The sequence below is a fragment of the Pinus tabuliformis genome, chromosome Q (assembly GCF_031772625.1).
Source record: "Pinus tabuliformis cultivar Carrire ecotype Pingquan chromosome Q, CPIR1, whole genome shotgun sequence".
NCBI classification, from domain to species: Eukaryota; Viridiplantae; Streptophyta; class Pinopsida; order Pinales; family Pinaceae; genus Pinus; species Pinus tabuliformis.
In genome coordinates, this window is record NC_142296.1 from 775,944,103 (window position 1) to 775,960,960 (window position 16,858).

Here is a 16,858-nt window from a genome sequence, read left to right on the forward strand (position 1 = left end):
CCCTAAGTTTTTACTCAAATTTCGAGCGGTAGTACTCATTGGATGCAAAATTTAATTCCTCATCCAAGAAGTACCCATGTTGCATACTTTCTGTTATCACTCAGGTTATTCCCCAAAAGCAGTGGGAAAAGGGAATAGATAGAGGTAACCACTAACCAATCTTTTGGATGCAGATTCTAGCCAATCTGCAGCCAGAGAGGGCTCTCTCTTTATGATTTAGTTTTGTTTTGCTATATGTTAGGCTAGTTATGAAGCACGAGTATTTGTTTGAATTTTGGATGGAGACATTCAATAGAACACGACTGCAAAGTATGAGAAGTTTATACCATTGGATTAATGGAGTCAAATGAAAATAAACTTCTAGGTATGATTTCTTTGGCAAAAGGAGGAACTACAGAGAAAGATAAATACCCACGAAACAATCTTCGAGCTGGAGTAGGATAAAATGAAGTCAGGGAATGAAAGGCAATTAAGGATCTTTCATTATGCTAACAGAGGGAAAATGGATAAATATTACCAAGGAGCAGTTAAGAATTCCTTAATTATATTCAGAGTGTAAGAACCAGGGAGACAGGAGCAGTTAAGAATTCCTGCCTATGCTAGTCCTGAAGAAAACATAAAAAATGACAGGAATTAAACACAGAGTACAACAAAGTAAATTCTGGGCTATTCTTTTTTCCTACAATTTAGGGTATGATATGTAAATGATATATAAAACATAGAAACAATAAAACGTGAGTTAGAAAAAACTTATTGATCCATGAGATAATCCAAGAATTCTGCAACATGGGCTTCTGCCATTAATTCCATAACCAGAGAGTTTATCAATAAAGCATTCCAGCAATCTTTATTCAGAAGAGTTCTCAAATTTACAGCGTAGGTCCAAAATGATATTCACCAACCCAAATTACATCTCTAGGGGAGGTATTTATACAAAAAGAGTTACAAAATATCTCATAGGGAAAATATCAAGCAATAACTTTATCCATCTACTTATTCAAAGGAAGTAAATGACATTGAAAATAGAGCGCAATGAATGTAGGAGTAATTTCCGCTGTAGTGGCTGCCTTAGGTGGTCTGATATATTTGACTTTTTAACTCAACAAGTCGGTTGGTAGCTATCTCTTTATTTCGCGTTCCTGCGTTGCTGTCCTGACCCTTTCATCTGTGCCTGATTCCGCTTTAATGCGTTTTGGCGTGAATTCCTTCCTCTGTTGTTTTCATTTTTATAATAGGTGGCACGTGCATTGAATTTGATTCAATGCAGATGATCAAAAAGAGAACTAAAACTACATTAGTAAAATCTCCAACATGCTCTACCACCATTGGTCTATTGGCAACTGGTGTCTTTGTAGTTTTATCAATATTTCATCAGCTTCAGTATACCTGTAGAAATTGGGCTGGATTTCAAAAAGATGTGTTATTTCATGCTCAATATAGAACAGATTTTCCAACTTGTCATATAAGCTCTTTCTAGAGGGAGGTACTATGTCCTCTGAAGTGCTTGATGATGCCGTGATCTGATTGGTAACATATGTATTCACCCTGTGAGCATATTGTTCATATGTCAACAGCCTCTGATTGCTGGTTAACAAACTAGGTAGACCCTTTTGCTGCAAGATTATAAACTTTTCTGTAAAAGCATTTATTTCCATCTGCATTTCTTGACACTTTCTCTCCAGATTTTGTATAAAAATTTTCATAGTCAGCACCTTTTTAATTGTCAAAATGGTACCTGTTCTGTCCCTGATATCTAGAGCTGTTAGTTGCTCTTTGGTATGAGTATTCAAAAAATGAATTAGTCTATTGGCCTATTCGGGCATGTTTCTCAATAATGCTCTGGCTTTTTGAATCTCCACTTGGGCTATTTCTATCAATTCAATTTGCTCATGGATAGTCTGTATTGATCTCCATTGATCAGTGATGGACTGGCCAATTTTAGTCCACAAAATTGTTTTGATTTCTAATAAAGGTTTATGAAGAGTAAGATCTTTCTCCAAGGATTTTACCTTATTTTCCAAGGCCTTTACCACGCTTGTTTTTTCAGCCACAATCATTTTAGATTTATCATAGCTTACCTCTAACTTGGCCAGTTTTTCCTTGGCTTCCTTTAGCTCTGCCATTTGGAGTTCTAATTCTTTTATTTCCTTCATCATCTCTTCCATGCTCATGCTGGTATCCGGTACTGTTGTTGTTGTTGCTGCTGAAGTATCTGCGACTGATGTACCTGTTGCTGGGACAGCAGGAGGCACAATTGTTGTGGTTGTAGAAGGAGATGTTTATGGTGGCTGGGAGGTCGACACTCCCTGCCTCTCCTGTAATGCTTTCTCCAAAGCCTTCTCAGTTTCACTTAGCCTTTGATTCATTTTTATTAACAACTCCATCATGTCTTCTTCTTCGTTTTCTTCACTATCTTTGTGGTCTGCGGATGCATAGTAATTGGCAATTTTAACTGCTTTTTGAGGGCAGCTATGCCATCCTAATTTTTCTTTATTAGTGCTTTTATTGCCTTAGGATCCTTGGGATTATGTCCCAGCTCAATGATGATTTCTTCCAAGGACTTTATCCTGTTGTCCTTTGCCAGAGAGGATGCTTTTTCCAACTCTAATTGGGCAGATGTGTTGTTTAATGAATTCTGCAATTGTTGAGCTAGTATGGCTTTGTCTGCTAAAGTAGAATAAACCATTTCACTTGTTTGTTTGTGCAGCTCAACTTGGTCCAAAGGGTGAATATATTTGGCAAGAGCCTCCAAATATGTTCTAATATAATCGGCAGCTGACTGTGGCTGCTGCACTGTGGGTTTGAAGTGACTCAAGATCATTTTCCCTTCCTTGATATCATATGCAGACATCAATCTCTGCTGTTTGGCAGGAGTCATTTTGAGGAACTGATTGTAAAGCTGCATTATTATTGGCTCATTTTGTGCTTTGATGTCCATGAATGGCCTTTTAATATTAGAGCTTTATTTGCTTTGTGGCCGTGTTGATGAAATTTCCATACTAGGTTGTTTTCCCAACTGCTGTCCATGAGAACTGGTAAGTGATTCCATCCTTGGGGAAGTTAGTGGGTTGGCTGCCCCTTCACTTCTTGGACTTTCAATGACCTCCTCTATAACTTCCTGTTCATGTAGATGATCCACTCTCTGTCTCTTTGCTTCTGTCTGCTCTATTGGCCCACTTATGGGTGTGGCCTCTTCTCGATCCCTTTTTTTGCTCTTCTCCTCATTGAGAGGAGTCTGCAATGCTGGTATTTCTGGTGCATTGGTCTGGGAAAGAGGACTTTGCCCTTAGCCTTTCTGCTTTGATGAAGTTGGCTGATCTGTCATTTCTTGTTGCTCTGAATGCAACACTTCTTTGCCTTTGGATGTCCCTGCAGGTGGAGTACTTTCTTGGGCAGGTTGTTGTGAAGTTGTAGCAGATGATGTGCCCGCTCCAATATGTTGAGGCAATTTGAAAGAAACTTGTCCAAAAGAGTCCAGGTCAAGAGTTTTTTCAAGGTTTTTCATTGCCTGCTCCATTTTCTCTTCCTCAGTAATATGTTTTACCAATGTGCCCTCTACCCATTCATCTTGATTAGCATACTGTTCTATATCATGGATTCTACAATGACCATAGACTGATAGCCTATTTTTTGTCTTTCTGTCATGAATAAATCCCTTTGGGTCATAGGGTACCCACCAAAAAATCCTTTTTTAGTTTGAGTTGCTCATCTAATATCTTTTCAGCATCTTTCCACCCTTCCTTTTTGTTAATAATGAAGGGGCCTAGTTGGTTTCTTAGCTTCAGCTGAGCCTTTTTCTTGGCAGCATAAAAATGAGTCAAATCTGAGCTAATAAATTTCCTAAAGTATTCAAGGGCAAACAGTCTCATAGGTACATACTTTGGCAGCTTGTAGGGGCACAATTCACAGCCATAAATCCTGATCTCTGTGTGATTTTGGTAAAAGTACCAATCACCTATTTTATAGCTTTTGGACAGCTGCAATTTTTTCTCCATTACAACTTAGAGTCTCGGAGGGGGACTTCTCATCAATAGAGATGAGACTGGATATATAAATAAATCAATGAACTCACAATAAGTATAAGGAGAATTATGGACTAGATGGAAGACTGGGTCAAAAATATGACAGATCTCCTTTCTCCTTTTGCATTCAATTTCCTGACAGGGAACTGAAAACTATCTGTTTGATAGTATAAGAACAGATGGTATATATATATGTTGTATACTTGAAAACCCATTCTCTATTTAGATTCATGAATTGTTCATGGATTTTGTTGCAAATGTAGGTAGCAAAGTCAAATTTGATAGCAGGTGGGTGTCCTGGAATAAATATAGACATCAGAGCTAGAATGGTTTCATCAACATACTCACTTGTTCTAAAACCCAGGACATAGGATATCATGTCAATGACAATTCTCCCAACTTCATTGAGATAGACCTGGTGAAAAGGAGGTGAGTCTCTGGGTTGGGAGTCTGGGCTCATGAATAACTTGGAAATTCGGCATATTTCTGCAGAGGATAGTTTGGAGCCTTGGTCCAGCAAGTATTTCATAGACAAAGGAGCCAGAGGTTGATTAGGCTTGAAATGCAACATCTCATTGATTGATTCAGAAGTGATATAGAACAGGACAGTGCCATTTGGGGACATGACTGCTCTTTGAGTAGGCTCATAGTTAGCACAACACAAGCGGATTATATCTGGAAATACATTAACTGATGGAAGATAATATATGGGCAGGTTGGACTCCCATATTCCATAGAGATCAGTCTTGTTTAGGTAGTTGTTTCTAATTTCACAAAATGTTTGCAGATGGTCTTTGATACCCATTAAGTCTTGTATTTGGAAGTCCCTATCAACTAAGGGCAACCATTCCAGCTCCTTGTGTGGTGCATTCAAGGGGGCAACATTGAGGGCCACTGGAGCATCCATTTTTCAATCCTCTATGATTATTTAATTTGAAATTTTGGGTTTTCACAGCAACAATAGGTAAAATATCGGTTTCTGGGGCTTTCTGTGGGAATTGCAGGCTGAAATGAGCTTGAACTTTAGCTAAATGGGTGAGTTTTCAAAGGGAGATAACTCTGAGGAATTTCTCGGAGAAGATGGGCAGAACAGTGGTTAAAATGTGCAGTTCTTAGAGGCAGCATGGTTTTTTAATTGAAATTTGAGTTCACTGGGCAATTTTTGTAGAGAAATTAAAGAAAACGGGGTTCGGGAACGAAGTGTAGGTAAATACCTGTTATATCCAGCAGATTGTGCGATTTGAGGGTGGCGGGCCGAGCTTGGAGACTGGTTTGCAGGTTAGAATTAGCTGGGTGGCAGACTGTGCAGTGAAACAGGTATTTTGGTTGAAAATCACATGAACGCGTCGCATAGAACAAACCAACACAAATGGATGAAAAATGACCTTTTCACACCAATTTGACAAAAAATTTGGTTTTGGTAGGTTTTGCGCGCTTTGGTTGGGTGACGTCAGAATGACGCAAGGATTTTGTCGTATAGCGGAAGTACGGAGTCCGACTTGGCAGTGACGTGGCAGACAGGCGGATGATACAAAGGCGGGGTGGCGGATGACATGTTTGATGACGTGAGGGTGAAGAGAGGGTGACGTTGGCGCGGAAGGGGCATAGGCGGTAAGCGGTTTGGCCCTCGCACCACCTTTGGTCCATAATGGTATTGGCAGGGGGGTAGCGATCATGCCGGGCGTCTGCCGCATGTCTTCTGTACGGCGGAAATACTCCCCATCCCCCAGACACTATCGTTCGACATATAAAGGCTTTCGATATGCATGTGGGCCATCTAATCTGGGGGATCGGATCCAATGGTTGGAGGCATATAAAATAGGTGGAAAGCTATGCCATGGGGTCTCGCCATAATATTTCATCGTTTTGTAAGGTTTGCGGGGTATTACAATGTATTTCAACTTTGGGTTTTGCGGGCTGGTTATTTAATCAACCAAATGTTAATTAAATCCCAAGGTTTATGCATGCGGAGGGGTTATTATAAGGTTCCAAGCGAACCTATAATTCCCAAAATTCTACAGTTTATGGCTATAGTTGCCGAGGTGGGGAATATTTAAATATTTGGGGGTTTTTATGTATATTTTTATAAAATAGGGGCGGGGAAAGATTATATAGGAGCTATATAATAAAGTTAATGTGTTAATATGGTTTTATGAATGGAGAACGCTAAGTTTATAAGGTACAAACTTAGGTTTTTTAGGGTAATGAAAGGGAAATGAAAGGATTTTGTTTACATAAGAAATGTGGCTTGTTTTGGCTAAGTAAACATAGAGTTCCACTTGGTACTTTTCATAAAATGAAGTGAACTAGGAACAATGAACAGATCTCAATGTCCTTGTGGAGAGGTTAGTAAATGATTTTTGGGGAAATGAGAAGGGAAATTAGTCATGCTCTGAATGTTTTGCAACCAATTTTCCATGGCACCTGTGATAGGCATGAGATAGATCATAAAAAAGACAAAACTGTTCATGAACTTGCTTCTGCAACATCCAACTGCCTACCCAGCCTATTACACCTAACATTTTTTTTCTTTCTCCTTGGGTGCATTTGAGCTAGCAAACCCTTTCTCTCTTGTTTTCTTTTAGCTGTCCTCCTATCTAAGTCTGCCCTTATTTCTTCCAGGGGCTCAGATTTAGCTATTGAGCTCCCTTGCTTCTCTACCTAACTAATGACCTACCAAGCTTGAACTGTTTGGACAGACCTTATTCTCTAATGCTAAAACAAGAAATTTAAACATGGAGAGGCCAAGATTGAGCTGTTTGGCCATCCATCAAGTGTGACAGAAGTCATTGATTGCATAATTTGAACTTGTTTGCAAAAAATAGGACAATAGTGGCATTTTGACTAGCACAATTTCCTGGTCTTTTCTTTGGGGTTCATTTTCTTTCTTTCTTGACCAATTCATTCTTTTTTCCCTTTGATTTTTCTTTTAGGGCATACCCTCTTTACATTTTTTAAATTTTTTGGTTTTTTGAAAATATGGAATCTTTGCAGCATGGAAAGGATGATCATATTTGGCATTTCCACAGTCAATCATGAAATATGACACCTATTGGTATAGGAACCTAACAGTGGCTCCACTTGGGGATGGCTTTTCCAGATGAAAAGCCAAGAACAACAGGTCAGATAGCCTTACATTCAACTCTTGCTGTAATCTGAAATTTCCTTTTGCTGAAGACAAACAAATCTGTATCTCTGTAACATATATGCTTTTCCCATAAGTTGTTTTGAACAATTACAGTTGTGCCTCTGATAGTTTGTCTGAGTATTGTCATTATTTTTATAGCTCCCAAGTTTCCTTCTTCACTTCTTCTGATAAACTCAAAATTTCATACAAAAAGGTGGAATAGTTTCTTGTCTCTTTCTCAAACATGTTGCATCTTATTCCCTATCTTATTGCTGAAATAAACTACAGAAAATAAACATTATTATGTACAAAATATAGTCCTAACACCTTAACAAAGTGGATCAAAATAATGCTTGAGCATCCGACTACTGACTGGCCCATCCTCTGCTTCTGTACCATCCAAACTTCTCAAAAACTAAGTGTTGTTTCCTTGTACAGCCTGAATAATAAAAGGTCCTTTCCATAAGAAATCAAATTTGCCATGTTTTCCTTTATCTTCCCTCCTAGAGTCCCACTTCAGCACTCTATCTCCTATGAAAAATTCCTTGGCCTTTGTCCTTTTTTCAAAAATCTTCTTAAGTTTCTCTTGTAGAATCTAAGATCTGTGATACACTTCTTCTCTGGTCTGTTGTAAATGAATTGTTTGATTGATTCTTCTCTGAATATAATTGGGTTTTGCATGTATTTCTTGTAGCAATTTTATCACAGGGATTCCCAAGTATGAAGGGAATACAACCTCCATACCATAAACCAACTCATAGGGGCTTATTCCAATAGATCTTTTTGTAGTTAACCTGTCTGCTCACGGTGCATTAATAAGCTTTTTGTGCCAATTCTTCTTATTTTCCTCCAATACTTTCTTTATGATGTTGATCAAGCTCTTATTGGATGATTCAGCTAGACCATTACCTTGAGGGTAATAGGCTGTGGAGTGGCCTAAGGTAATGTGGTACTTGTGGCAAAAATTGATCATTATTTTGTATTTAAAGGTAGCAGCATTATCTGTTATAATCTTCTCCAGACAGCCAAATCTAGATAGGATATTGGTTTCTAGGAATTGCATGATGATTGAGTCATTGGCCTGTCTACAAGGGATGGCCTCTATCCATTTGGTGAAGTAATTTGTGGCAGTCAAAATCCACTTATGCTGGCCAGAAGAGGGAGGGTGAATCTCCCCAAAGAAATCTAAACCCCATTGTTGAAATGGTCTCTCAGTGGAAATGGGTTTTAGGGGTAAAGGTAATAGCTTTCTCTTGCCTTCAAAGATTTGACATTTATGGAAAGAAACTACAAATTTCTTTACATCAACAAATAGAGAGGGCCAATAAAACCCAACTCTTAGGATTTTATCAGCTGTTGATTTCCAATACAAATGTCCACCACAGTCCCCTGCATGAAATTCTTTCAGCACTTTGTCAGTTTCATCATTTGTTAAGCAATTTAGTGAAATGCCTTCATGATTTTTCCAAAACAACACATTATCTATAATACAAAATCTTGAAGCTTTCATTTTCAAGAATCTTTTTTTAGTTCTGGACAACCCTGGAGGAGCTTGCAGGTTTAACAATACATAAATCATATCAGCATACCAAGGTGATTGTAAGAAGGCTTGATTAATCTGTGGAGTCGCCATCTCCTGTTCGTTATCCAGTTCATTGATGTCAAGGGCCTGAAAATTGGTTTCAGTCATCAATTTGGCTAATCCTTGTCCTTTTATTAGTTTTGTTGGCTTAATTTCAATGTCATATTCCAAAAGGTTAGCTATCCATTTGCCTCTCTTTCCTTCTATTCCTTCTTGAGTTAGAATATCTTTGACCACGACATTTGGGACATAAGCTATTATATCAGAGTATAAGATATAAACCCTGAAATCCATGATAGCCTTTACAAGGGCATAAGCTTGTTTCTCCATGAATTGATATTTTAAAGGTGCATCTCTAAGTGCTTTGCCGAAGAAGGCTATTGGTTTCTCACATCCTTGATCATCTTTTTGTAATAGGACAACAGCAATCGTATGTTCTGATGCAAAGGAAAAGATTATGAAGTCTCTATCCAACTTTGGGCTTGTGAGGATTGGTGTTTTGGTTAAAGCTATTTTGATATCTTCAAAGGCTTGCTTGGCTTCTATTGTCCACTTTACTTTGCAATTTTTCTTCAGCATGTTATTCAACAATCTTATTAGTTTAGCCAAGTTGGGTATGAATCTTCTTAGGAAATTGATCTTTCCTAGAAAAGCTTGCAATTATTTGATATTTCTTGGGTGAGGCACCTGGAGAATAGCTTGTATTATGTCCGGGTCAATTCTGATGCCATCTTTTGAGATTATGTGACCTAAGAGTTTGCCTTCTTTTAGGCCAAACAATGATTTCTTTGGGTTAAGTGATATGCCATATTTTCTGCAAATTAGGAACACTTGTCTTACATGTTCTAAATGTTCTTGATCTGATTTGGAAAAAGCAGTGAGGTCATCATGATATATGACTAAAAAATAATGAATCTCTTTTGCAAAGGCTATGTCCATTGCTCGTTGAAATGTGGCCCCTGCATTTTTAAGTCCAAAAGGCATTTTCAAATATTTGAAAGTTCCCTAAGGTGTTGTAAAGGCAGTTTTGTCTTGATCGTCCGGGTGAACTAGGATCTGATTAAATCTTGAGAATCCATCTAACAATGAAATCCTAGAAGCTCCCACTACCCTTTGTAAAATGTGATTCATTTTGGGTAAGGGGTAATGGTCTTTGAGAGAAACTTTATTCAGATTTCTTAAGTCAACACACAGTCCTATCTCTCATGTTTTCTTCCTAGTGGGCACTAGATTTGAGATCCATTTTGAGAATCTAATAGATGCAATTATTCCAGCTTGGTACATTCTTTTGACTTCCTCCTTCCAAGTTTTTGTTTAAAAGGTTTTTGATTTTCTTTTAAAGGTATTTTGTGTTGGATGATCGAAATATCATAGAACTTGAGGTCCTCATAGCTCCATGCAAAGACATCTTGAAATTATCTAAACAACTCAATATATTTCAGTTTTTGGTCGGGAGGCAAGGCTTTAGACAATTTTACCATCTTTGGGTCTTCTGCAGTTCCTATATTACAGCCCTGGATTTCTGCGTTTAACGGCTGCATTTTTGGCTTTCTTGGCATATCATTTGAATCAAAAATATCCTCCAAACGAGTCAAGCCTGTGGGCAAAAAATTATCCTTCAACTCAATTACTTCAAATTCTCCCTTAGCAATTTCATCAAGGTCCATATGTTTTAGCTCTTGTAAATTTTTGCTGCTAAAGATTGTTGGATGCAAAATGTGATTTGCTGCTTTAGCTGATATATTTTTCTCAATTTTGTCTATTTGTTGTTCTTCACAAATGGTGCTTGTGTCTATGTTTGTGCGTGAAAATTCCTCTTTCAAAGTCAAGAAATTATTAATTTGTGTGTCATTGTCAAACACCTGCCAATTTTTAACATTGTCTAAAACAGCAAGTCTGTGTTTAATCTCAGCAGTAAAGTGATGGTTGGGCTCGAATGGCAGCTTACAAGTGCTGGCAAATGTTGCCAAACTGGGAGCATGTAAATTGTGGTTTCTCGGAATTTTGGTTAGCTGAGATTCTAAGGAGGTGTTGAGTATTTCAATTGTTGCCCCTCTATAAGCCCTTAGCCTGAGATCATTTGTAACAAAGTTTCCCTTCATCTGTTGGATAATCAAATCTGAGTCCCCTAGAATTGAAATCCTAGTTGCCCCTAGACTTTTAATCAATTTGAGACCTAGCAAAAGGGCTTCATATTCAGCCATATTGTTTGTACATCTAAAATTCAACCTATATGCATATCCTTCAGCATGATCATTTTTTATGTTATGTACCCAAATCCCTGCCCCTGCTCCTAGTTTATTTACTGACCATCAAATTCTAGATACCATAAGATTTCTTGATTACCACTAGGATGAGGAGTTTTAGAAACTGTCTTAGTGGGAATATTTGGATTTTGTAAGTCATATGTTTCGGCTTGTGTGTCTGTTATATCAATTATTTCAACAATTTATAAATCTTGAGCAGTAGATTCTTCATTTATGTTTCTTACTTGTGCTGATTGTAGAAACTTGCCATCAGTTTTGGGACACATTTCAACATTGTATAAGATAAACGAATCCATATTAGAATGCATGGAATAAATGGGGAAATTTTGGGGTTTCTCTTGACTTCTGACCACATATTTCATCAATGTTTCTCAGTACAATCTATTTGGTTGGCCAAAGACTGAAATGGTGGCATAAGACATGTCTAGCTGTAAAGATCCTTGGAGTTTTGCACCCCAAGATCTGGACAAAATCATTCCATACTTTGGTGGGCTATCAGCTACCACTACATCCATTAAAATAGTATTGGCAGGGTATTGCACTAGAGATACACACAAATCTTTGATTAGGCCTAGACACCTGACCTGGTTAGAATCAAATGAGAACAAGTCTTTATATGGCCTTGTGATATCTAGGTCCAATCTTTCCATCACAGATTCAGGCATCAGATTATGGGAAGCTCCCAAATCAAACATTTGCATTATGTAGTACTTTGTCATGAATGTTTAGGCTTACATAGAATGGAGGAACTCCATCTACTGACTTACCATTAACTTCAGGACCAAAAATCAATTCTGGTTGGTCATCTAAGACATTCATTGTATCTCTATTCTCTGATATTTGAAGTGACCTGCTGATTTGTTCTCTATATACCTCATGTTTAGCCAATTCAGACAATGGAATGGCTATTTTTAACTTGCCTATTTTTGTTTCAAGGTTGAAAGGTTTTTCCACTTGAATTTTTGTATTCCGGGCAGCAAGGTTTTCCTTTTCTGCTGTGTTTTTAGTGGTTTTTCTTCATCAGGAGTGCTGTTATGAACTAAATCTGCTTTGAAATTATTTTCAGGAGAGTTGTTTACGTTCTTTTTTGGAGTGAAAGAGGTGGATGGCTAATCACTTGATGGCCGCAAGTCTGATATGTCCTCAACCATGGGTTCTTTTGGGTTAATGTCTGTTTTAGTAGGGAGTTCTGTCATGGCAGTTTTATCCTTTGCTTTTTTAGGTTTCTTGGTATCTTTCAGCTTGCTGGGTTCAGGAACATCTACCGTTCTACTTCTCAATTTGTATTGTTTATGAACCTCATAGACAGTTGCATCATACCCCTCTATGAAATCAAATGATTCTCCGGATTTGGTTTGAAATTGGTTGGAATTATGAGCTTCTTGGTCATCTTGTGTTAAAAAGATTTATTTTTCACTGTTTAGACCCATTAGGTTGATTTGAGCATCCTCTGTTGGCTTACTAGAGGTTGAGGCTTCGACATAGTTTTCTTGGAATGGAGGTCTGATGTTCTGGTCAGGACCAGCCTTCCCGGTGTTAGGATTTTGATTTTTCTAAAGTTTGGATTTCTTAGTTATGGTGTTGCTTGGTTAACCCTCCCAAGAGGATTTCCTTTCAATGGTTTCCACTCTATCACCCAATCTATCCATTCCTTTGATGATTTCATCTAATTTTTGCTCAAATGCATAAGGCTCTTCTTTGAAGGGAGTCCTTCTTTCAGCTCTAGCTCGAGCTCTTTTAGAGATCATATTGGCCTCTACACTAACAGCTATGCTCTGCATGTCTTCCAAGCTTGGAGGAGCTCTTTCCCTTAGTTGATATGCCATGTCAAAATCAAATCCATCAGGGAATTTGATCAGGGCTAAGTCAGGTGGCGGTCTAAGGTTTTGAGGGATAGCATTGTACACGTTATTGAATCTAGCACAGTAGTCTTGGACCGTTTCTTGTGGGCCTCTTTTCAAGCTTTCATATTCTAATAGGATATGTAATGGGTCATTCTTCTTTTCCCACGTGTTCAAAAAGGTTTGGTAAAGGGCATCTGGATCAGCAATTGTGTTTACAGCAACTGCCCTAAACCAGGTCCTTACATCACCTATTAAGATTTGGACAAAAAAATTCATCTTGACATCATTATCATCAATTTCATAGTTCTCAAAATAGCCCATCATTTTCTTAGTGTGTTGTTGTACTGTGTAGGAGCCAGTACCATCGAAATAAGTGATTTTGCTTTGATAATATTGAGGCATAGCCCCTGGATTTGCAGGCAATTGCAGGGGAGCATATCGGTTTTCCATGTTAACAGGTATAAATGGGACAACTAGAAGCATAGGGATAACAGCTGAAATAAACGGAGTGGATGGAGGAGTGGAAAATGTGCTTTGAAGTGATGATGGTGAACTAGAAGACACTGCAGCAACAGTAGAAAGAACTGCTACTTTTCCAGGAGGCGATTGGGTAAGGTTTTGCTGAAGTACACCAAGGTTTAAATCAGTGGAATTTTCTTGACTATTTTGGCATCTAAGTTCCTTTGGGATCAAATTGGGATTTTCAAAGATAGCTGGAGGATTTGGATTAGGATTTGATCTTGTGTAACGGGTTTTATTCTTTGGAGCCAGCTTCTAAATCTGTTTTTGGTATTTTCTGGAGATATTTGAAGAACACTGCTTTTGACAATATCTTCCTAGGAAATTATAAATTGTGAGGGTTTTGAACTTTCCTGAAGGTCCTTTGAAAACAAAAGGAAACTGATCAAATTTTTAAGGCAGTTGTTTAAAGCCTAAAACTAGACTAGAGATTGACTGAAGTAACTTTTATTTACTCCTGGAATTGCACAGCAAAGACAGTTTCAAAGGCTGCCTGGCTAACTTCAGGCTCCATCTATAGCTTTAGAAAATAGACAGCAGTAACAGTAACAAACACAGTCATTCAGTTCCCCAGTGGACGCCAATGATGTTATCACTTAGTTTGTTCCCCAAAAGCAGTGGGAAAAGAGAATACGGCTGAGGTAACCACTAACCAATCTTTTGGATGCAGATTCTAGCCAATCTACAGCCAGAGAGGGCTCTCTCTTTATGATTTAGTTTTGTTTTGCTATATGTTAGGCTAGTTATGAAGCACAAGTATTTGTTTGAATTTTGGATGGTGACATTCAATAGAACAGGGCTGCAAAGTATGAGAAGTTCAGACCATTGGGTTAATGGAGTCAAATGAAAATAAACTTCTGGGTATGATTGCTTTGGTAAAAGGAGGAACTACAGAGCAAGATAATTACCCATGAAAAAATCTTCGAGCTAGAGTAGGATGAAATGAAGTTAGGGAATGAAAGGCAATTAAGGATCTTTCATTATGCTAGCAGAGGGAAAATGGATAAATATTACCAAGGAGCAGTTAAGAATTCCTTAATTATATTCAAAGTGTAAGAACCAGGGAGACAGGAGCAGTTAAGAATTCTTGCCTATGCTAGTTATGAAGAAAACATAAAAAATGACAGGAATTGAACACAGAATACAACAAAGTAAATTCTGGGCTATTCTTTTTTCCTGCAATTTAGAGTATGATATGTAAATGATATATAAAACATAGAAACAATAAAACGTGAGTTAGAAAAAACTTATTGATCCATGAGATAATCCAAGAATTTTGCAACATGGGCTTCTGCCATTAATTCCATAACCAGAGAGTTTATCAGCAAAGCATTCCAGCAATCTTTGTTCAGAAGAGTTCTCAAATTTATATGACGCAGTCCAATCCCTGCGATACCCAGAATCACAATCTATTCATGCACACAACGAATACATCAAAACTGTCCATATAAAATTTCAGATTGCTGACAATTGCATACACTTCAATTTGCGGAAGTATGTGATATTGATTCACAATTTCAACAGTCAGTAGTTTCAACTCCTCTCAAAAACTCTGGTTCAAACTACAATTCAGCAATCAACACACCTTTAATCGGAAACCATAATGTAATTGCCAACACCCATATATAAATTTAAATGCAACACCCTTCTATTGATCGGACTGAATATCAATTACATTTTAATTCCCACACCCATCCAGTTTTGGAAATCATCAATAATTGCGCACCCATTAACTTACCATTCGCTCTGTCAACATCCACACATCGACCTTTGGTTCATCTTCATCGTTCTCTGGCTCCGCGCAGAAACAGAGTTCTGTAAATTCACCACAGAATCGAAATGGTCTTCCTGCATTCGACCTCTATAAATTCGATTCAAGATTGATCCCTTCCACCCATTCTACAAATCGATTGCTCCAAGGCTTTCTGCGCATATATCAGTCAACCAAATGAACGCGGGGTTGCCAGACTCAAACTTAAAACCATGTCGGAGTAGAGTCTCCTTCAGAACCATGTAATTGGTAATGACACCATTGTGAACAACCAAAAACTCATTTTCTTTTCCAGAAGACTGTGGGTGGCCGTTTCTAGGAGAATTATTTTCATTGGTTGTGGTACAAGCTATAATGCTGCCTTGGCAACTAGATCGATTGTTGAGGAGCTTTCTGGTGTCCCCGTGACAATGGAGCTTGCAAGCGATTTACTAGATAGACAAGGACCAATTTATAGAGAAGATACCGCAGTATTTGTCAGTCAATCAGGAGAAACAGCAGATACTCTGCTGGCATTAGAATATGCTTTGAGAAAAGGAGCATTGTGTGTTGGAATTACAAATACTGTGGGTAGTGCCATAGCAAGGAAAACACACTGCGGTGTTCATATCAATGCTGGGTGTGAGATTGGTGTTGCTAGTACTAAGGCTTACACAAGTCAGATAGCAGTAATTGCTATGTTGGCCCTGGCTGTTGGAGAGGATTCAATTTCGAGTCAATCACGTAGAGAGGCAATATTAGATGGACTTTTTGACTTGCCAAACAAAGTCAGAGAGGTATTGAAGCTGGATGGTGAAATGAAGGAGCTTGCGATGCTATTGATGGGTGAGCAGTCACTGCTAATGTTTGGCCGTGGATATAACTATGCCACAGCATTTGGAGGGTGCCTTGAAAGTCAAAGAAGTGGCGCTTATGCACAGTGAAGGAATTCTTGCTAGTGAAATGAAGCATGGCCCTCTAGCACTTGTCGATGAGACACTTCCGATAATTGTGATCGCGACACATGATAATTGTTTCAGCAAGCAGCAATCGGTAATTCAACACACTTCAAGCGATTTTTACACACGGAAAAGCAAATACATCCATTCTCACGAATTCATCATATATACAAACACTAATCTTATTCATATCAGAGTAACAAACAGAGTTTCGCCTTTGCTTCTATTACATAGAAATAAACTCTGTATCTAATTTAACTTACACAGTCTCCTCTAAAATCTGAGCTTTTCGCTCCACACTCAAAACTATACACACACCAGTATCGCTCTTCTCCTCCTCCCAGCGACACACAAACTCTCATCAATCTAAAAAGAAATCCCCTGAGTTCATTACAATTTTCCTCTATTTATTCTCCTAAATTATCTAACAGAGTTTCCTATTTTTCCAAGAAAGAACAGAATTCTTCTATTCCGTTGTTTTCCAAGCACACCTAGACTAACAGCCCTATCTCAAAATCCAAAATAAGCTAATCTCCTATTTATTACAATAACAAATTATTTGAGGAATCCAATCTCCTCAGTAAATTGTTTTTTTGACCAACAGTAAATAAATTTCACTGGATTTAACCACAACATGTGGACAAATCTCCACATTGCTGGCTGGGTCTAGATGCTCCTGCATCATTATAGCACAGGTACATAATGATATTCACCAACCCAAATTACATCTCTAGGGGAGGTATTTATACAAAAAGAGTTACAAAATATCTCATAGGGAAAATATCAAG

General features: G+C 38.1%; 1 pseudogene; it reads left to right on the forward strand.

Annotated features, from left to right (window-relative positions):
• The window catches only part of LOC149221783 (glutamine--fructose-6-phosphate aminotransferase [isomerizing] 1 pseudogene), a 57,517-nt pseudogene extending 41,194 nt beyond the window's left edge, over positions 1–16,323 (forward strand).
• The last annotated feature ends 535 nt before the right edge of the window (positions 16,324–16,858 follow it).